The sequence below is a fragment of the Lissotriton vulgaris genome, chromosome 1_1, assembly GCF_964263255.1.
Source record: "Lissotriton vulgaris chromosome 1_1, aLisVul1.2, whole genome shotgun sequence".
Classification (NCBI taxonomy): Eukaryota; Metazoa; Chordata; class Amphibia; order Caudata; family Salamandridae; genus Lissotriton; species Lissotriton vulgaris.
Genome location: NC_141685.1, coordinates 923,817,570 through 923,842,000, shown reverse-complemented (window position 1 = coordinate 923,842,000; position 24,431 = coordinate 923,817,570).

The window sequence follows — 24,431 nt, the reverse complement described above, 5'->3', positions numbered from 1 at the left end:
GTATTTTTGTTGGCAGATCGCAGCTGTTTGGAGGGGACGTACTGTTGGAAGAGTCGTTTGATTCCTTCAGGACCAGAATTATGAGAAGCCCTATGGATAATGCACAGGGGCTTAAACAGAATTCTCTTTTCTAGAGGAAGCCAGAATAATTTGCGAATTGCCAAGGAGACTAAGTGAAATTTAGGAAGCCCCATGACAAGTCTCGCTACTGAATTACAATACTATTGAAAAAGGGAACGCACCTATCAGTGAGGTACCAAAATATATCATAAAGACCATACATAAAATGAATACTTGTCAGCAACGAACACATACTACCCCACTTGTGATACAAAAAAATGTAATCGTAAGTCCTACAAGGATATAACTATATCAATATATGTATGTATCATTTACACTTCTTCAAGAAGCTACAGCCATGATTTCTCACGGACTGTTAAGCACGGAGAAAATTTGAGACACACCTCAAGAGGAAAGGTAATATCTAACTTTCAGACAGATGCAAACATCATTGTAGTAGAATAATAAGACTATTTGGGCTATTAAGCCTAAAACCCCCCACCACGAAATGCATGACCGAAAATAACCTTAACTGTTTCAGACAGCTTAAGATACAGCGTTCACACCGTCATGTTCCAAAATTGAACAAAGGAATTCCCTATAACCTCCTACAAGGAGAAGGCCACTAACTCATGTATTTCAGAGAATATACTCTTAAAAAATTGAAGCACTTATAATAAATATGCAGTCCGCTCAAGAAGAGAAAATGAACTGCACCGATTACCCTGACTCAGAAAAACTGGAGGGGTGTGTAAATGTAACAGAACCCCAAAAAAGGGTGTCACAAGATGAAAAACAACGGCTATTAGTTAACAACAATAGCCCTTAAAAGAGCACATAACAAAGTCCAAGGCAATCCGGAGATTAAAATGGTCAAATCCAGAATCAAACGCTCTCGCATTAAGACAGAAGTAGTGCTTAATACTTTAACACCACATGTGCAACAGCAGAAGCAGGATTTGAATACTCAAACCTAAAGATCCACTACCATGGCTATTTAACGAATAAGCCAAAATCCTGACAAGGCCTAACTACAAGTGACCAGCCATGAGGCATTGTATCGCTGAATCTGCATGCCGTCAAATAAACAAACACTGTCAAAGAACATATCTTTCAAGCTATCCCGAACATTATCGCAGAATTTCAACTCACACAACAAAGCGTGTCTACGAAGAGCAACCAATCGAGCCATAGCTCTGCCAATAGAATCAGTGGTGTCCGTTACTGACTTAGTATTAAACTTTGCCATCTCATGATGATCAATGCCCGCTCTCTTAGGAAATACCATGTGGATGTATTTGATCTCTTGGAGGACAACTCTCTTGACATGTTGTTCCTAACGGGGACTTGGCTCAATCCCACTTCGGATCACATTGTTTCCTTTGCCATTCCAGTTGCTATATGATCTGTAGAGTCGACAGTCAGGGGGGAGAGGAGGCGGTGAGGCCATCATATATAAAACATATGGGATTTTTGCCCGGGAGATACTACGGCTTGGAGAGGCTGTGAGGTGTTTTTAGCATCCGTTTTCAGCACATTTTACCTTGGGAGCTTCCCTGAGCTATAAGCCCCCTGGTCCCGCGGGCCCATATCTGCAGACCTGTGGGGAGCTATTGTCTCCAGGGCGGTTAGATTTTCCCATTATATGGTTCTGGGCGATCTTAATATCCATCTAGATCACCCTGATATCAAGGATATGACTGACCTGCTGGATATATTACAACTGGCACAACTCAACCAGCATGTCAGCCTTCCTATTTATCAGGCCGGCCACATCTTAGACCTGATTTGCACATATTTTCCTATTGCCATAGAGGACCCGTACCCGTTGTCCTGGTCCGATCATTTTATATCTTATTTTTCTTGGGTGGTTTCTAATGCAGAGACACAGGCTCGCTCCTACCAGAAGCAATACAACAGGGAGCCAAGAGGGAAATAAGGGTACTATAGGGATAGCCCTCCACTCACTAAGCATCAATACCAAAAAATCCCTGTACCCTGGACTCGGATTCGTGTTCATCTAATGAGGCATATCACTGTGCTGGAAGTTATACAATTTGATTCCTAAGCACCCGCCTACTAGATCTTTGAGTTAAGCGTTTGTCTTCAAATGCCAATCCGTCCAAAACAAATCATTGTTTCTTTGAACATAAAAACAAAGGTGGAGAATCCAGAACTGCTTTTCAACTCAACATGACCACCAGTGACTGCTCAACTGAGACAGTACGTAGGAATCAAATTGTATAACTTCCAGCACAGTGATATGCCTCATTAGATGAACACTAATCCGAGTCCAGGGGACAGGGATTTTTTGGTATTGATCGCTCCTACCAGAAGCCAGCTTTCGGGAAAATTGATCCTCTGGAATTTAGTCGAGCTTTGGAATTCTCTAGGCCCATCCTGTCTGGAGATCTGGAGGAATGTCTGTCAGGGTTTACTGTCTCCTTCAGAAAACAACTAAAAACTTGGATATTTGATAAGTAAAGCTCCCCACCCCCACTCTCAAGCGCCTTGAGACCCTCTGGGTGAGTAGTGCGCTATACAAATTTAAACATGACTTGAAGATTTTTAAGGATCATCCGGACACAGTGGACTTGAATGAGTATATCCAAGTTGAAACTGCTGTTACCAGGGTTAGTGTACCCCATAAGTTATATGAAGTAACACTCCGGATGGAGGGGGACATAACTAGGAAAATAAGAGTACTCTTTTGGGAGAAGCGATCTAAGGGTTATGACATTCTTCTAGCTGAAAAAGAATGGCCACCAAAATTTGTCAGGGAGTGCCCACATGGAGAAGACATCATCATGCCAGCCTTCTCAAATCATATTCCAATTCACTTAAAATACACCTATGCCAGAAAATGGGCTGGAGCGCAGGCTCCAGCATTATATAAAAATCATTTAGGATGGGATGAGGATTCCCCTCACCATAAAATCCAGTTAAAGACACAACCAACTGCACAAGGCAGTATCCAGTGAAGCAAGAAGCTAAAAAACAGGTCAGGGAGATATTAGATCAACCTGAATATCAAGGGATGATTGAAACATGCACCTCGTCAATGAACAATCATTTGTTTCCTGTCTCCAAAGCAGACAATACATATCGTCTAGTTTTGGACTACAGACATTTAAACTCTTGTTGCAAAACATTTGCAGTACAAAATGCACACAGTGCAGCACTAATGAATAACATTATGTGTAAAAAATATAAAACAACATTAGATATTTCTAACGGTTTCTTCTGTCAAAACATTGTACCTGAAAGCAGGTACTTGACCGCTTTCTCAATTATGGGGACACAGAATCACTTCTGTCGTCTCCCCCAGGGATTCAAGAATAGTCCGGGGTTATTTTCAGCTAGAGTAACAGAGTTACTACAAACGTATGATGATGAGGCATTATCTTATGTCGATGACATCTATCTAACAGAAGATGACTTGGACAGGCACTTGAACAGAGTGAATACCATTATACTTGGATTCGTCTCTGAAGGGTATAAATTAAACTTTAAGAAATCAAGAATTGCCCACCTCAACGTCCTTTTTCTAGGATGTGAGTTATCAAGTGAAGGCAAAAGCCTGGCAGCAAACTTTTTAGAAAAGTATGTGCTGCTCCAACCTCCAAAAACGCTGAAAAACTTACTGTCAATTCTAGGTTTCCTAAATTTTGGAAGAACGTACATTCTATTTTACGCAGAAAGGGTTAAACCTCTCTACAAATTAATCAAACCTGATTTCAAAACTACTAATTGGACTCAAAAACACACAGAAATGTTGCGTTCAGTGCAAGCAGACATGTTAGCAACAACACATTTACAGACACGCGTAAACATACACAACCGTGTAATCAGAATCATCCCAGGAAGATGCGGATGCACGTACTTAACCTTTAATGAAGGTAAAAAAGTACCATTTGCTTACAAATCACACTTGTACACACAAGCTGAAATGAAATTCACTTCTACAGAAAAAATTCTGACAGCGGTTCAAACTGCAGTAGCAAAAGAGAGAGCCCTCGCACAGGGAAAATGCATAATGGTCGTTACTCCTCTACCTGCTTTAGAGGCAGTGACAAAAGCAAGCAATCCGAATGCAAAGGCTTTACATCCAAGATGGAAACAATGGGTTAAATCTCTTGCTGCAACAGACTTTGAATACGTTTTTGTCCCCTACTTGAAATCACAAGAATTTCTACAATACGAACAAGAATGTCCTCTGCCCACTGAGATTCTGCCTCTAGAACAGTACGAATGTATAATATATACAGATGGATCAGCACAGCCCGCAATTGGGGGTAAACAAGCTTATAGTGCTGCGTGAGCGATTGTTAAAGGTCGCTGGTGCGATGGTAAATTCCGACCTATGGTCACAAAAACGCAATCTCTCGGAGATTGTACAGCTCAGCGAGCTGAACTACAAGCATTCAAGATGGCGCTTGAAAAAACCGATCAAGAGTTCCTCACACTCATAGTGTGCAATTCATATTACTGAGTTCAATCTTACAATGATTTCTTGCAGAATTGGATTCAAAACGGTTTCAAAGATGCAAAAGGTGACACAATCAAGCATAAGCTGCTTTGGGAGCAAGTAGTTCAATTACAGAAAGAACTATCAAAGACTCATGTGATCCATACACTGAGTCATCAGCGTGATGGCGTTCACGTTGAAGGGAATTCATTGGCTGATGGAGCTGCGAAGGCAGCTGTGCAAACGGCTTCTGTTACTGCAATCACTTATTCTAAAACAAAAATAGACAGCGAAATAATGCTAGCTGTCAATGCCACAAGCAAAGACAGTGGTGCAGTGTTACCTCAAAAATATCCACTCGAATATTCATACATAATTGATGCCAACCACGTTCCCTTTGCTAGAATCCCTGGAGTGGGGGATAGAGTAATTCCAAACATGGAACATAGATTAGGACAAATTTTAGCAGCACATGAAGGGCTTGCCTCTGCACACGCAGGTTTTTCTGCCACAGTGTCGTTATTAAAACAAAGAGACTGGTGGCCACGCATGAGGAAACAAACCAGAAACTATGTTTTGGAATGCGAAATCTGCCAAATAATGAAAGTTTCAACAGTGAAACGTCCTGCGCAGACGCCCCTTTTAATTTCAGATAAACCAGGTGTTTACCTGGATAGCTGCGGTCCCTTACAGAGGGATGGTAACTACAAATATATCATGGTCGCAGTGGATTCATGCTCAAGATTCATTTGGATGTGGCCTCCGCGCTCGGCTGACGCTCGAAATGTTATAAAAGATTTGCAAAACTTTATCGGCACATACGCAATCGGCATGCTACATTCTGACCAGGGTCCTGCGTTTAGCTCCAAACCTTACAAGGAGGCCAAGGCCAAACTGGGTGTTGCATTGCGGTATTCTAGTCCATTCCAACCTGAGGGAAATTGTGCAGTGGAAAGAAAAAAACGGGACATAAAGCAATCTATAACAGGTAGGGTATTAGGTTCGGGTGACGGGTGGGTCAAACATCTAATAAGTGTCCAACGTAGTCTAAATAATCTGCCCAGAAATTCTCTGGGAGGAATCACTCCATATGAAATCCTTTTGGTACTAGAATGATTGTCCAGGACCTTGATCGTCACACTTCAAAGACCGTTTGGCTGTTTTGCAGGACTTCAATGAAAAAAGGAGAAGTCAAATCAATCAATAAATCATATTAATTGTAAAGCGTGCTACTACTCGTGAGGGTTTCAAGGAGCTGAGGGGAGGGGGGGGAGCTGCTACTGTTCGAATAGCCAGGTCTTGAGGAGTCTCCTGAAGGTCAGTAGGTCCTGTGTCTGCCGTAGGTGGAGGGGGGGAGTGTTCCATGTCTTGGCGGTGAGGTGGGAGAAGGATCTACCGCCGGTGGTTGCTCTTCGGATGCGGGGGACGGTGGCGAGGGCGTGGTCTGCGGAGCGGAGCTGGCGGGTGGGGGTGTAGAAGTAGAGGCAGCAGTTGAGGTACGCTGGTCCGGTGTTGTGGAGTGCTTTGTGTGCGTGGGTCAGGAGCTTGAAGTTTATCCTCTTGTTGACGGGAGCCAGTGCAGGTCTTTCAGGCGGGGTGTGATGTGGCTGCGGCCAGGATGTCGAGGATCAGACATGCTGCAGTGTTCTGGATGCGTTGGAGCTGTTTGAGGAGCTTTGTCGAGCAACACATTACAGAAGCCAACGACCACTGAAGGGGAACCACCCGTCCCAGCAAGGCCTGCCTGGATTCCAAAAATTGAGTATCTAGTCAGAGAAAAAATCACGGATAAGAAGGAATTTGGGCCTTCTTACAGACAACCAGTACCTGTGCTAGCAATCCACGTATCAAGAACAGTGTTACTGCCGCCCCTTGCTGGAAGAAAGGAGAACAGGTTTGTATCTATCGACCTGGTAAAACCACATCATGTGGCCAATCATAAGTAGTAGGCCCAGTGGACTCCAAAGATGTAGCAGATAACTAAATCTTGCTACTATCCAAGAGGTTCAAACTGAGAGACTCATCACCTTTGAGGAACCTGCAGTGCGAAAAGAAGGACTAAGCAATAAAGCCATGGAACCTGTGCCTCTTGAGACCCGAATAACAGTTCATCAAGACACTTCTGTCTACAATGATGTAGCATCTGACTATACTAATATGACAAAGGATCCGGTAGCTCCAGTGATTTCAAGTAATCCTGATGCAATTCCTACCATTGACAGAACTGCCTCTGGCTATTTTATTAACTTTGATATGTTTTCCGAGGATCCCAGTGAGCCTGAAACTACACCAGCAAATAAAACATTTAAAGAACAAGTAACAGAACTTTTTCAGCAACTTGAAAAAACTGATTTGGTTTCACCCTATGTTGAAATTTGGATTGTGCTAGGTGTACTTTTTCTCCTACTTTGGCTAATTCTTGTATTAAGTTTGGGAATGCTGACAAATGGAAGATATAGTAAAATGGACACAGCAAGTAAGAACATCAACTTACTCCTCAAGCCACACAAATCATCTCATCGTGAACAAAGAGACTTGACATCAGTGAACATCACAGCAGTTCCTATACATGGTGGTATAGCATTGGACAGAACTGATTATGACAGCTTTGGCCCTGCAGAGCTGTTGAAGATTCTACATCAATTCAAGGTTTCCTTGAGTGACTTTGTTTCACCCAGCACATTTTCTGATGATTGGGACTTTGAGACTGTTAATAATATGATGTCAGACTTAGAGATGTCAGCAAAGTTTACAAAACATGAATACTTAGAAGGTTCATCAGATTGTGAACAAATGTACTGTTATAATCACTATGGTCATCATTATTTGCACTAATCTGCAAACCCTAGAAATGTTTATACTTTCAATCAATGGGAACATTGTCCAACGCCACCAAAGGGTAGCTCAAAAACATTCTATGAAACTTTCCATACTTCTCAGGTTTTAATGTCTCAAATCCAGAAACATTTGACTTTAAAAATGTTAATAAGACAGGAACGCAAAGTATGTTGACTAATACTAAACAAATTTATTCTGCAGCCATTTATGTCTAGTTATCCTCATTAGGTTTGGACTTTTGGAGCGACAACATTGAAACAAAAACTGTCTGGGGCACAAAAGACTGGCAGGTGCAGGGAATAGAAGCTTTATTTTGAGCCTGCATTATCCATGAACAAATAATGTTTTTGAACGACACTGTGCAACAGACATCCTGTCTGGTCTAGCCAAGATAAAAGATTTGAACAAACCGTCTATACGTACACCTCCACCTGATAGTAAAAACAATTCAGAAGGTGGAGTCGACGTAAAACAATTTTACTTAAAAACAGAACTGATCCTGATTGGAAGAAATGGTTAATCTGGCCCACATACACAAACAACTGTCAAGATAGATTCCTGAATAAGACACAAGGGTTTACATTCAGTAGGCCAGATCCAAGATAAACCCAGAGATAACATCCAGGCATAGTAACATCATCCAGTGTAGGCAAACTGTGCCTTGACTGGCTACAAAAATCCACACTAAAAGAGGTAAAACAACACTTATCTTTACTTAAAGAAGCCGTTGATTTAAAGGACTTCTTACAAGGTCCTGTGAAACAGCGTCATAAACGTTTTATATACGCTGGTATATATGCCATTTATAATGAAGCTTGGAAAACGACACAAGCAGAGACTGCAGAATGAATACAAGAAATTGATCGTATTAATTTAGAGAAAGCTCTCTCTATAATTGACAATGGGTTAACGACTCTGTCATCCAAAATTTATTCTTTGGACAGCATAGTATCCTCTGCCATAGACATAATGGAACAGGACCTGCTCATGCTACAGCATGGACAGTCCCAATTGCTTTCTATAATGCTTTTAGGCTGGACATTACAAAATCTTTGTTCTGGATATGTGCCATGGCGTCTAATCAACACCACGTCATTGTTTTCTGTATTTACCTTACAGATAAACAAATCACTTTGGCACAAAGAGGAGCAGACTATACGGTGCTGAGCATTGAGAAAGTGGAAAGATTAACATTAACTGTTTCAGAAAAGCCTGCAACAGAATGGTTAATACACGGAACAATCAATCTGCCTGTCACAATTTTCCATTTTCAATATTGTTTGAAACATATATGAGCTGGCGTATATGAAATGTTGCGTAAAGAATACATCAAGTCAACCTGGGAATTACCGTATACACACAGATGTTGGAGTGGGGGAAAAGAAGTATTTCTTAGTGGTACAAGCTGCAAAAGCGCACTAAGCGGAACACTTTTATGGTATTAATTTATATAGAGCCTGTGACGGTTCTTCAACCAACTTATCCTGCCACCTGCAAGGTTCTCCAACTCTGTCAGCCAGGGTCACTTGTTGTATGCAAGTATTGCTTCCTAAAATGAAGACAGACGGGGAGTCGCCGCTATGGCCTTCACTGAACATCTCTTCTATAAGAATTGGTAGTTTAAGCAGAATGAAAGCCATTCTTTTACAAAAAACTGTGCCACTGACCTCGTCCAAAGAGACGTATGAACTACAAGTTGCAAGGTCCTCTGCAGAGATATATGCCCTTTTATCGACAAACTGCCCTGTACATTTCGTAGAAATGTTAGGTCGTATCTTAAACATGTCTGATACCAGTGGTATTGTACATGTATTTTTTCAGGACTGTTAGCACCGTTTGAAGCAGTCCTCAGCATATTTCCAAACTTCGTGCACTCTGTGTTCGGCGGCCTGCCTCTCATTTTGGGACTCGTAGCAGGAATACTATTCTTGTTCCTTCTGCTCCGATATGGCAAGTCTGTTCACCAGCGACACCTAGATTACATAGAGAACACTCTCCTGGCAATGAAGTGTCGTGAGCGCATGATACAAATTCTGGGCTTGCCTCGTTTGAGAGATCTGAATACCATGTGGTTTCTATCATTCTAACCAATCTGGCAAGATTACATCTTACCTGTTCTACGATGCCTGCTATGTGGAGAAGAATGCGCGTTGTACATTTGTCTGACACTCCCATCAGTCCTGCCAACGGATGTTGATACTTTGCTTGGTTCGGTAACAGCCCATGCATTGTGTTGTCCCCAGCGGCTGCCAATCCTGATGACGGCATTCATTGAGGTCTCACAGACCCAATCTGCTGACGGTGAGATACGTGGATCGACAGGCACACAGGTACCATCACCATCTCCATTGAACATTGCTAATGCGGCTAAAGCTGACGGCGATGCTTCCCATTTCTGTGTGCAATCGGTCTGCTTAATGAAGTGGTCCAACTTTCACCTACTGGGGTAGACAAATTCTTTACCAGCTTAGAAGATTTGATGTTTTCTCCGAACAAAGGAGACTGACTTTTGAAATTAGCACACAGCGTTCTATGGAACTCTTTATTCAACCTTCACTTTTCAAAACAAAACTTCTAACTTTAGAACTCTATCTTTCTATGATTTGACTTTTTCCAAAATGTAACTTTTTTTGGCACAAAGTAATCTGCCTAAAGTAGAACTATTCATAGAGAACAAGAATTCTTTGAATACTTCCAAAGAGACAATATTTTGACCTTGTCCACATCCAAAACAATTTATATATTTTGCATTGGAATGGTCTTGTCTTTTCTTCTGTATTTAAGAGCCATTTCATAAATGTAATTTTGTGATTCATTCGGATAGCATTTCCAATGTCATACTATATGCTTTGAATGAAAACATTGCTTTTAAAATACAGCACAAATGCTCATTTTTTGTATACAACCATTTAGAATGCATTTTATGTATTTTGGGTGGGGTTTTTACACATCATGCTTTAGATATGTTTTAAATGCTTAGAATTTAGTAATGTCGAACATAATAAAGTGGAGTGGGTGTTGTATGGTGTTTTAGGATCCAAGAGAAATTTCCCGATTCATGCCCTTATATAGGTACAATTCACATTGCCCTAATATAGGCATAGAAATCATACCCATATTTAGACATATTCCATGCAGTCCAAATACAGGCATGGCTACTTCCACCAGTACCAGAAAGCCACAACGATTTCTTGGAAAAATCGCCTTAAGCAGTCAGGGACATCCCCTTGCTTGAATATTGATTTGTCTGAGAACTCATGGAGTTTTCAAAGAACTACCATTCGCTTGGGTTCTTTGATGACGTTATTATGGCTGACTTTACGTCAAACTACGCACCTTCAAGGTATAAATATGCCTTCACTTGCTCTAGCAAATGCACGGTGGTTTGGAGCAGCTCGACTATCTACTTGCCCGATGTAGCTCGCTACAGCAAGTGCTGAAGGAAGCCGACCCTCCAGCTGACGCACTGATCGAGAAGCTGTCCTTTCTTTCGCTGAGAATCCAGCTCCAGTGTTTCCAAGCTTCCCTCGATGGGTGTTGGGAAATCGAGTACCGAGACAGAGATACCAGACCTCCTTCATTCTAAACTAAGGTATGGAGCTGATTAGACCCTAAAGAGAAATCCTGGATAGATTCTTGGCAAAGAAACTAAACCTATGCTAGACCACACTCACTTCTTCCCTCGTACTAGACTTAGGTTAGGTACATCGGGGTAGGTGTATTTTATAAGCACCAGTAGAGTATTTTTATCCTTTGTTATTTATATATGTATTTATCTATGGTTTAGAAACCATACAATGCTTTTACAGCATTATTTTATAATACTCTTCACACTGTACGCATTATATTTTGTAGCCTGTATTACGATTGTAGCAGTTCACTTTACTTGCATGAGAAAGAAGACTGTTCAATAAATCCTTTTTTTGAAAACGCCCGTCTCTCTATTTCTCTGCACCTCTGATGAAACGAAGCATGCACGGTTGACTGAGTAAAATATGTATCTACTGTTTCCACGATTCTGAAGATACGTTTATTCTTGGGGAAACAAAGTTGTCATGTTTATGCGGTTGTCAGAAATGAATCCCTTCTTGTGAATTCGAGAAAGTTTCTAGTGACCTCTGAGCTAGCTGGCACTCACAATTAAGTCTAATATATTCGATAGAGACCTAGTAAACATACGTCCTACTTCAAATCTATAGGATATATTATTCCAATGGGCAGAGCCTATTGGGAATACAGGAACTACACTACATCACTAGACATCTAATGCAATAGTGGGTTAAAACCATGGACGTGATTCACTCCTAAAATTGCCCTGTTCCAAGGGATATATCTGTTTGACAAATGTGTCATACATGACCTTTATAAATTAGCAGATAAGTAATTAGCTTTAGCCCATTGCAAACCTCAGAATGAGAATTTTACCAAAAATGAATATCAGGCACTTCAGCTTAAAGCTAAAAACTCATTAGGGATTGGCGAGGTCGACAAAGGCAGAAATGTGGTGATTATGAAGCAAGCATATCATAATGAGGTATTTTGACAGCTTTCGTAGATTGATTGCTTTAAAAGATTAATTTACAATGCAATATTACAGATCTCTTTAAATATAGACATCCACCTAAGTCATTGGCATGAGCTTGAACTAATTTCTGACTCTGAGTAAATACACCTTAAGGTGCAGTGTCCAAGATATCCCTGCCTATACAGGCGCGCTAAGATCCATAAAATAGCTCCCCCTCCTACTCAGAGGAAAGCCGATAATTTTGGGTATAGGATCACCAACCGAACATTTGTTTGAATTTGTTTACACCCTTTCGAAAACTTCAGTTTTGAATTTGGCATCTTATGTTCAGAAAAAAACATACATTATATCAATTTGAAGTTGTGACCAGAGAGTCTGAAAATATGAGTTTTGTAACTCAATGTAGATATTTTGTATACCTGCATAAAAAAGACTATGGTATTATGGCCCTGAACTATTATCTGTTCATAAAACATGTCAACTATTTTGAACACACAAATATGCTCTTGGAAATACTTCTAAGTATACAGACAAACAACTACTTCCTGTACGATAGGCATTGGTTCCATCAACTACAAGGACCTGACATGGGTTCCAGGTTTGCCTACTCTTATGGTAACCTGATCATGGTTTGCTTTGAGAGGGGGCAAGCCTGGTCCAGGGAGACTTTTGAATGGTTATAACACATCATTTTCTGGAAACGCTAAATCAATGACATTATCATCATTTGGGAACAATCGCATTCACAAATTACTGCATATTGTACCTACTTGAATAACAATAGTTATAATGTCACCTTAATTATGTCTTTCTGCAGAACCCAGATGCCTATTTTAGATCTGTTACTCTACAATTCACATACTAAATGCGTAGCACTTTGTTCAAGAAAGCAACTGCATGTAACAGCCTATTACAGGCTATTTGAGCCTAACCAGCTTGTGACATAAAGAAAATCCATTTTGGAGAAATGCTCCATGTTTGGAGAAATTACAGTGAGGACAAAAAACTGTGATGACAACCGGGACATACAATCGAACACTTGATTCAGAGAGTTTATAAACCTAATATCTTGAGGAAGAACAAAAAGAGAGTGAAAGCAATTTCTACACTGAGTCTTATTAATGTCAAAATGAAAGAGAAGTGAGAGAGTTGTTTGGTGTTTATAACAATATACACGACAACTAGGCAACAGGTATATATATATTTATTAACAAGCATTGAGATATCCTAACTACTGTACCAGCATTGGGAACTGCTAAAACAAAAAACAGAAGCCATTGGTTGCCTACAGAAGGGGACGCCCCATTAAAGAATTTGTGAGTCCAGGTTACATCTTACCACAAAGTAATATTAAGATGACATGCTTACCCAACCAACTGTTGGGCTTTTATACAAGCAGTAATTGAGCTGCATATAAACTGGAAATTAACAAGATAGAATGTTTCAGAAACAAATCGGTTCAGTAATATGAAATCAGATGTTTATGAATTGCCGTATGAGGTATGTGGTATATGTCATTATTTGTAGTTGTGAACATATCTATGTATGAAGTACCAGTAGGAAATTGAGACTTTGAAGTTTTGAATGTACAGGGGCGTGCCAAATAAGGAAGCAACATATCCATTAGGATCTCATGATTGCGAGACTAGAGACAAGAATATGTTCCATTTTCATGGAATAGATGCAGTGTCCAACAATCTGAGAGGTAGGGATTATTGTACCTTATACTCATCAGGTGTAGCGGTTCCTGGAACTTGTTTGCTTTTTCCCGCTGGGTTGTGCTGATTCTCTTATGTGGCCTACAGGGCCTTTCCCACCACAACTACGGTGAGAAAGTTATTGCTCCCTTCCTATCTGTGTTGGAAAATGGCGCTGATTCCATCTTCTGAACCACGGGCCGATCTGTCTTTGCAGACTGGTGGGTGCGCACTGGTATTTATCTTGGGTAAACTCATGAGCAGCTTGCTAATGTAGGCTGCTTTGAGTGCACACCCACACCGATGGTGCCCGTGACTGTGGGTACCACCTGCCAACGCAGGTTAGTGCATGCGCACAGACACACATATTGGTGAAACTCTTGTCCAGTTTGCTGTGCAGACTCGGGGGGTATGCACTGGCACCATTGGTGCTGGCAACTAAATGTCCATTCTGCCATCGTAGGTCGGGTGTGCAAGAGCACACATGCCCCCAGGTAGAGAGGAATACTAATGTGTGTTTTCACTACCTATGAGGCCAGCTATGCCCATAAGTTAATATGGGGAAGTGGTCAACAATACTTCGAACGACAATGGTGGATTGCATTGGAGCAGTCTCAGATTGCTGCATATCAATGGATTCACAGTGACAAGCCCTTTCCATTTGGTAAAGGTTTTTTTGGCATAACTCGCTTAGAAATGCCACTTATAGAATAAGAACATTTCTATGCTCAAGAGTCTCGGGAACCATGGTGTCTGGTTCCAGTGGACACCAGGGGTTGGAGGTACACTCTTTGCATTCTCCAATTGACAGCAATAAAACATAGGCATCCCCTGGAAATGGCAGACCTCTGCCATTTGAGGGCCAATTGGTATAGATTGAAGATAGAGGTTGTGTCACCCAGCTTCTAGGGGCCAGATCATGGCCCACAAAAGATTAAAAACTGCATTCCAAGGACCTATGGCAGACAGGCCTACAATTTAGGGAATGTGCAAAAACAAAAATTGAAGGACAGAATGCAGAACAATGTCATACATTCACCCCAGTACAGAGATCTGGGCCTAAATCCATCGTTTTTTTACTCACCATGCCATTCCAGTTTGGGCCCAGCCATATGCAAATCAGTCTTGACTCTGCGCCCAATGGGAACAGTCCAGCCTGAACTGCCATGCTAGGTCCTCCCTGGACTGGAAACAAGCATCCTAGGGCCGGTTTCGGGGCTTCACTCCTCTTCAGCCAGGATAGCTTTACTCCAGTGGCATGGAGAGCACGGGACCCACGTCTCGGCATACCCGTCCCACTCGGGGTGACAAATGCAAAAACAACAATCGATGGACAGAATGCAGAACAATGTCATACATTCACCCCAGGACAGAGATCTGGGCCTAAATCCAACGTTTTTTTTCTCACCATGCCATTCCAGTTTGGGGCCAGCCATATGCAAATCAGTCTTTACCCTGCACCCAATGGGAACAGTCCAGCCCGAACTGCCAGGCCAGGCCCTCCCTGGACTGGAAACAAGCATCTTAGGGCCGGTTTCGGGGCTTCACCCCTCTTTAGCCAGGATAGCTTGACTCCAGTGGCATGGAGAGCACGTGACCCACGTCTGGGCATACCCGTCCCACTCAGGGTGACAAATGCAAAAGCAATAATCGATGGACAGAATGCAGAACAATGTCATACATTCACCCCAGTACAGAGATCTGGGCCTTAATCTATTGTTTTTTTTACTCACCATGCCATTCCTGTTTGGACCCAGCCATATGCAAATCAGTCTTCACTCTGAGCCCAATGGGAACAGTCCAGCCCAAACTGCCAGGCCAGGTTCTCCCTGGACTGGAAACAAGCATCCTAGGACCGGTTTCGGGGTTTCACCCCTCTTCAGCCAGGATAGCTTGACTCCAGGGGCATGGAGAGCACGGGACCCACGTCTTGGCATACCCGTCCCACTCGGGGTGACAAATGCAAAAACAAAAATTTATGGACAGAAGGCAGAACAATGTCATACATTTATCACAGTACAGAGATCTGGGTCTAAATCCAACGTTTTTCTGCTCACCATGCCATTCCAGTTTGGACCCAGCCATATGCAAATCAGTCTTGACCCTGCGACCAATGTGAACAGCCCAGCCCGAAATGGCAGGCCAGGTCCTCCCTGGACTGGAAACATGAATCCTAGGACCGGTTTCAGGGTTTCACCCCTCTTCTGCCAGGATAACTTGACTCTGGTGGCATGGAAAGCACGGGTCCCACGCCTGGGCATACCGGTCCCACTCAGGGTGACAAATGCAAAAACAACAATTGATGGATAGAATGCAGAACAATGTCATACATTCACCCCAGTACAGAGATCTGACAAAAAGGCAACAGGTATATATATATATATATATATATATATATATATATATATATATATATATATATATATATATATATATATATATATATATATATATATATATATATATATATATATATATATATATATATATATATATATATATATATATATATATTTATCAACAAACATTGAGATCTCCTATCGACTGCAGCAGCATTGGGAACTGCTCTAACAAAAAAAGAAGCCCTTGTTGTCTACAGAATGTGATGCTCTATTAAATAATTTGTGAGCCCTAGTTACATCGTACCACAAAGTAATGTTAAGATGACATGGTTACCCAACGAACCGTTGGGCTCCTATACATGCAGTAATTGATCTGCATGTAAACTGGGAATTAACAAGATAGAATGTTTCAGAAACAAATCGGGTTGGTAATAAAAAAAATCAGACGTTTATAAATTGCTGCACGAGGTATGTAGTATATGTCATTATTTGTGGTTGCAAAAATATCGATGTATGAAGTACCAGTACGATATTGAGATTTCAAAGTCTTGAATGTACAAGGGTGTGCCGAAATAAGGAAGCAACAGATCCATTAGGATCTCATGATTATGAGACTAGAGACAAGAATATGTTCCTTTTTCATGGAATTGATGTAGTGTCCAACAATCTGAGAGGTGGGGATTATTGAACCTTATACTCATCAAGTAGAGGTTCCTGGAACTTTTTTGCTTTTTCCACCCGGGTTGTGCTGATTCTCTTATATGGCCTCCAGGCCCTTTCCAAATGCAACTACAGTGAGAAAGTTATTGCTCCCTTCCTATCTGTGTTGGGAAATGGTGCATATTCCATCTTCTGAACCACGGGCCGATTTGTCATTGCAGACTGGTAGGTGCGCGCTGGTATTTATCTTGGGTAAATTCATGAGCAGCTTGCTAATGTAGGCTGCTTTGAGTGAGCGCCTGCACCTATGGTGCCCGTGATTGCGTGTGCCACCCATGGAAATAGCATACCTCTGCCATTTGAGGGCCGATTGGGATAGATTGAAGATAGAGGTTGTGACACCCAGCCTCTAAGGGCCGTATCTTGGCCCCACTAAAGATTAAAAACTGCATTCCAAGGACCTATGGCAGACAGGCCTAAAATTTAGGGGAGACATCTGTGGTTCAAAGGGAAAACTCCTAAACCACCCCGACGTCAAAGACACACATCCTCCAGCAAAGGGTGAAATACGCCTGTGGTGACATAGGACCGCAGAACTTTGACTGCGTGGTTCACATTATCAGAGGACTCTGTTGTGCACATGGAGGCTAACTGTCCAAATATAGACTGGCCTGGGTCAAGGACCTGCTAAAGTGTGACTCCCTGGTGTGCTCTCCAAAGGCCTGACAGTAGGCCTCCTGTTCTCCTGGAGATCTGAGGGTTTCCAAAGTTCTCTCCCGAGGGACCTACACTATCTACCTGTGACATCTGGAGAACGGTGCCCTCTCATATGCCCACCTTGGCTACTAAATCCAAACTGGTAGCGTGGTGTGTCAGTGGACTTAAGACTTGTGTCTGAATACTGGATTGCCTAGTTCGGAGCCCCATAAATCTTGCCCGCAGCTGAGGTGTGTGCTTCCCATACAGAGTGGACCGCGACACTCATAAGAGTCTGGTGGTGGTGAGCAGATTCACTGGTTGCAGGACCAAGCATGCCCCGTTTCGTCGATCGTGCCACATTTCTCTCGTAGTAGACGCCGACTGCATGCTCATTGTGCACGGTGTCTGATTCACAGGGTACGACCCTCAGAGGTGGGGGTGTATCCAGAGCAGTGCCTCATTCTACCTCATGTGGCCCTACTGAACTTGCACCTGCTTGTGTGTGACCGGACTGGTTTGGTGCAACCTGTATCATCATGCACCGATATGTTGTGCCTCATTTCCAGAGAGTTATGGTATTGTAACTCTTTGCTGTGAGTGTGATCGGAATTGCCTTGTGCAATCCAACTCGACGTGCACTGGTCATTTTGCCTCCTTACCAGGAAGGTATGGAATTTACAACTCATCATGTTTGAAATCTGAGGTGCCTTATGTGTCTCGTTCCTACGCACACCAGTTTCTGTGTCAGGATTGCCTAGGCATGACTCTGATAATCGTGTAACAATCGGGGTGCCTCATCCTACTGAGAGGCTCCCCTGGGATACTCCCCATTCACTGGTTGTTCCCTTTTTGACCCTCAATGCGGTGGACAAATTGCCTTCTCCACACCTGCCCCCTCCCAAAGACATCTTGGGGGCAGGTAGTATCAAGAGACATTGACTGGGTTGAAGAAACGCTTCTGAGACAGTTCTGAAGCGGGTCATGCGGCTGTGTGACTCCTTTGTGTTTTGAGACCTGTGAGTGAACTTCAAGAGTGGCTTCTACCAACTCCTTTGTTTACATCTACTTCCTAATTAAAACTGTTACATATTCCCACCTGCTTCCTGAGGAAGCACACTGAGTGTGACTTCAGCCGCATGCGGCCAAGTGTCGGAAGGGGGGGCTGGTTATCTTCCCTTCGGGGGTATAAGACAATTGGGGTGAACTTGAGGGTGGAGGGAGGCTTGGCCCACGGAGTCTGCAGAGGGTGAAACATAGACCTGCTGGGTACCAGTGGCACTGCATTGGGGTGCCGAGTGTGCATGTGTATGTAAGAGCATGCCGTACAGACTGGCTGATATCTGTCGCACAGCATAGTGATGTGGAGTGAGTGTGTATGAGTGGGAGTGATCATGTGTGGACCGCCTTTAATTCATGATACTTACCGGTGGTGCCACCATATACATTGATTGGTGCCAAATGCACAATACTTTTTGACATTGGGTTTCTCCCGCTGGCTTTGGCCTGCAGTGCTGCTAAAAAGTATTCTATGTTTTGTGTATGTACACAATATTGATATTGTGCAGTGCATATGGGGATTTTCTCCCAATGGGGGGAGTGGGGGGGGTTAGATTAGGAATTGTCCATAGAGTGCATACTGGTGAAATCATAACAATACGAGTGGGCCTAGTCATATTTTCAATAGTGCTTCATGCCCAAAAGTATATGATGGTCATGTTGCAATGTTTGAATATGTGTGTTGAATATAAACATTTCTACATACATCCTGTGTGAAGTTTTGTTTGTGAAACTCAGTGTATTTATCGAGTGGCAGCAGTGCCTTTGCTTTACACATTCCCTCTGAGGTGAACATGTGTGCTCAGAGCCAAGCTACCCAATGGTGAGCACGGGTTATACAACAAGTGTAATCACCTGCCCTTGACAAGGGCAGTAGTTCTGCCTGGCTGGCTAGAGCTGCTTTGCGACAATGTGAGGCAACATGGATTTTCCAATTGATGTGTGTGGAGCATGGGCTGTATAGATGAGAAATGTCATTATATTCTGTGAAGATACACTGCTTAGGGAACAAGAGTCTGTGTTGGATCCATTATAGATTCAATATGGTTATTTGTAGTTTTTTTTTTACTATGAAGAATCTGGCGGCCTGGATACCAAGTTTTTATCTATTTGAATGATGCCACAGGAGTTTTTATATTGCATATGTGTTATAGAACGCCAGGTTATGACATCTTTGGGGTTACTGATTGATTAATTGTTTGCAACTATGAAAATTATTATGTTTAGTGATTGATTCATTATTGTAATTTGGTGCATTTAGAAGGAGTACGGTTCTCTACCCAGTTAAAGGGATGTGTTGATGCAATCTATGAACATTCCAAGATAGCGCAAATCCTACTATTGCAGGCTCGTGAAAATTTTCTTAGATGGTCCAGCCGACACTGTGGTTGGCAAAATGGTGGGGAAATAACTGTGGTTCACCTTATACAAACTATGGGTAACTGTATATGGCATTTTATTGGTATGCCAGTCAGATGTTGGATTTATTATTCATGTTTATGGAAATGTTTCCTTTGCTTTCTGACAGAGTTTTGAAGTGATCAGCTAACTTTTCAAATATAGTAGATGGCTTACCATGGTGTTATGTAAAAGGATAGGGAGACATCTTTAAAAATACAGCAGCAGGGGAACTTTAGATAAGTATTTACCATATATTAACTTTGGAGAAATTCAATACGGCGTATTCATAGCACGCTGACGATTTGCCATAACATCCTGTGCAAGTAGGAGAAATTCCGTTTTTGGGTGTTGTATGTGATTATGTCACTTTTACTCTTCTGCTTTTTGAGTGAGACAGAATTTAGATGTGCCTTTTCTGGCACATAAGTGATATATTATTGCAATGTGCACGTCAAAGTTATGAGCTGGGGAGGACACAAGTCAACTAGAGTGCTCAAATTCATTAATAATTAATGCTTCGTGGATGAGACTTATATCACGCTTTGAGATTTATAGATATTTGCCATATGTTGTACTGATACATGACAATACTGTTTAAAGAGGTTGGAAACTACACCAATAGTTTGTCCACAATATGTTGACATGCCAATAGTTTGCCATAAGATATACTTTTGTTTGTTTGAACTCGGCACATTTTCTCTCAGTTGTGTTGGTAACATAGGTCCCGATTCAAAGAAGTAACTTAAGACAAAATCCTAAACTTACTACCATTTTGGTATTCACAGAAGGCATTTACTCATTTCAGTATTCACAGAAGTTAGGAGTCCTAACTTTAGGACTCCTAAATGCCTTCTGTGAATACTGAAAGGCTTAAAGTTAGGATTTTTCTCAGTTTAGGAGAAGTAAAGTTAGAACTCCTAGCTTTAGGACTCCTAAATGCCTTCTGTGAATACGGAAAGTCTTAAAGTTAGGATTTTTCTCAGTTTAGGAGTAGTAAAGTTAGGACTCCTAACTTTAGGACTCCTAAACTGAGAAAAATCCTAACTTTAAGACTTTCGGTATTCACAGAAGGCATTTAGGAGTCCTAAAGTTAGGACTCCTAACTTCTGTGAATACCAAAATGAGTAAGTGCCTTCTGTGAATGCCAAAATGAGTAACAGCCTGATTCATCAACGACCCGTTTTGCGAGTCTATAATAGCGATTCATAAGGAATCGCTATTACAGGCTCGCAAAACGGGATTCATGTAGGAATCGCAAAAAAAAATGTGATTCCTACATATTCCTTATTTGCGATTAGCAAATTGATAATCGCAAATAAGGAATAACTCCCCATTCATTCCTATGGGCCAAAAGGCCCATAGGAATGAATGGGGAGTATTCCTTATTTGCGAATAGCAATTTGCTAATCGCAAATAAGATAGCGATTTAAAGGGTGCCAGGGGTGTCCAAAGGACACCCTGTAGCACCCCTTAAATGCAAATTTAAACAGTGTTGCGCACACACATGTCCAAAGGACATGTGTGAGTGCAACAAATGCTTTTAAAAGCATTTTTCTAAGTTTTCGCTATTTACCACGAGGTTTGACCTCGCGGTAAATAGCGGGCCGAAATTGCGAATTCGCTATTTAAAAATGGATGATGAATTGCATTTAAGGAATCTCAAATAGAGATTCCTTAAATGTAATTCCTCGCAAAATAGCGAAATCGCTATTACCGATTTTTGCATTTGGGATGATGAATCCCAAATGCAAAAATCGCACTCGCAAAGGGCCAGATTCTCAGAATGATGAATCAGGCTGTACGTGCCTTCTGTGAATACCAAAATGGTAGTAAGTTTAGGATTTTGTCTTAAGTTAGTTCTGGGAATTGGGCCCGCAATTTTCTATTTACTTTATCTGTTTGCTCTTTAGTAGAACACCATGCTTCATGACGAACACTGTTATATGGATTGTCTGCATTATGGAGAATTAAAGAGCTTTGAACCTCGAAAGATGGGGGCTGACTTTACAATCTGCTGTAGGATCTTTTGTTAGATAACTTACTTTCCCATATTGAGGGGTGTGCGCATGTGCTGCAGGACCTCTTTTTGGACCACTTATCTGTTTGTATCGAGTAATATGAATTTGTACAACAGCAACTGGTATGTGTTAATTGTATTTTATGTTTTAACTGTCTAATAGTTCCACGTTGATAAGAGTTGCTTGCAAGTACCTGATACCCGTGGGTGTTTCTTTTGCCATTTGATTATCGGGTGCCCACTACTTGGGACTTTTTAAACTATAATACTCTATAAAATTGACTTTTTTGAAACTTGAATTTCTGGCTCCAAGGCACTCATGGGTTTTAAAATTGGGTTTAATTATATAATTTTTGCCAATACAACATGACTGTTTTAATTATAATATAATGAATGAATATAAGTTTAATTTATTAGTTAACAAGTATGTGGTATATGGCATTCAGAGAATTTACAGAATTACCTTTATCAAGACATGATATCAATTGATGTTTTATTCACGGGTCTACTCTATTGACAAAGGTCTCTACTTGCTATATGAATTAAAAGAGGATTATATTCTATAAAATACACAGGAGGTAATCAATCAATCAAGAGAGGAGATTTCAGGATATCAAAATGAATTGTGCATCTGAGTAAATGTATTTATATTGAAACAGTCTTTTTAAGTATTACATTTGAAACATTGGAAACATGTGCAAAAATAAGGAATACGAATATGACTAAATTGGGACCTATTGGTGAGTGGTCTGTGATATTTACAAAGATGTAAGCAGATTGGGTACTTGGTCTCTATAACAGGAAATGTACATGTTTTTATTAAACTTATCTAAGATATATTGAACTATGGTGGTGTATGTTGTACTATCAGATTGGCTCTCCGCCAATCGGCGAAGTAATTAGCATGAAGTTATATTAACACTTTGGGCCTGATTACGATGTCGGGTGGACGAAACCGTAGCGGTCTGGAACCACCAGACCTCAGGTCGGCATTTCCGACCTCGGTATAATGATGCAACCGCCCATAGTATGCTCGCAAACATGCATTTTATAATGGAAGCTTGTGCAGCGGGCAGAAAATGCCCTCAGCACATGCTTCCATTGTAAAATGCATGTTTGGAAACATCCCTGCACCGTGTGGCAGGCACCTCACAGTGCCTGCCACACAGTGAAGGGATATTTAGGGGGCACCTGAGGTGCCCCAATAGCAATGGGCCAGGGGGTGAGGGAGCCCTGCTGAGAGCCCCCAAAGACATTTTCCGACAGTCTTTCCTTGTCAGAAAGGCTGACATGAAAGGGCTGTGGGAAACTGTCATCATAATCCTGATGGCTGAGCACAGCTTGGCTCCGCCATCATTAGGGGATTATGGTGTTTTCCGATGGACCGACAGGCTCCATGAGCCCGTCGGAAGCGCCCCGGACGGTCCCTCCGTCAGATGCCTCTCACCGCTGCATCATAATGCGGCAGGCGGACCACAATGTCAGATGTCCGGCGGACTGCAACCGAGAGTCGGTAGGTTACGGTCCACCAGACATCATAATCGGGCCCTTACAGGCATGGATGATAATTAACAACCTACGGTCAGACACGGATTATGACCTGTGGACAATGGTGCAAAAACCAGCCTACAAACATATGATCCAGTAGCATCACATCAAAATTGAAAAATACAGCAAGAAGGAGAAAAAGGGAAAAACATATATTAGGCATTGCGGTATCTTTTGAACAGAGGAATTATTAGTTTTTCCAGAAGGAAAGGTAAGTTATGGTTACGTCTTAGATTGTCTAGTAGGCAGTTCTAGAGTGTTGGAACTTGACAAGAGAAAAACTGGGTTACATTCTTTTTTGGGGGTAGGGGTGTGGGGGCTGGTTCCTGGCAGAGATTACTTCCCATGAGGTTAAGTTCTTCCTGAATCTAGTTGGGAAGGTCAAGATGCTGGGCTTTGTTAATGACAAGTGCCATTTAAAAGTGGATTTTAGTTTCTAGCAGTAACCACTGGAGTACTTTAATGATGGTTGTGATGTTTCAGAATTCCTAGTACCTTTGGGTAGGTGAGCCAATGCATGTAGGATGGCCTTGGGGAGAGTTGTGGCCACTTTGGGTAGGTCAGATACTAGGACTGAAATGTGTGAGAGGTTAAGAGTTGTGCAAGTTTCAAACCAGTTGTCATCTATGAAGGGGAAGAGGATGAATGAGAACATCAATTTCCTAAGTTGTTCCAGAAATATTTTGGGGCGTAATATATAGTGAGAATTTGAGATTTACAAGTGTACTTATGTTTCATCTGCATACTCTGCCCAAGCGATCCTCTGCCAGTTGACAGGCGCCACACAGTTTGGAGTGGGATGGGGTTTACTGGCTTATGACATGACTCGAAACTTTGCACAATCCTCTGATTTTGTTTGAACATGTTCTTACAAAACATCTGTTTTGTGATCATGCTTCTGCTAATGTATAAAAAAGAATACTTAAATCAGGGTCTAACTTCCATAGATTCCTATATCTGCAGCTTTTCTCTAAAAATGTGGCAGATAATTAAAAATATGGACTAACAAGATAACATCCTAAAACACTGATTATAAATTAATATCAAAATGTAATGTAAAATATATTTCTATACCACTCCAAGGAGCATCTTGGCGCTTAATACCAGCCCAAGTGGAATG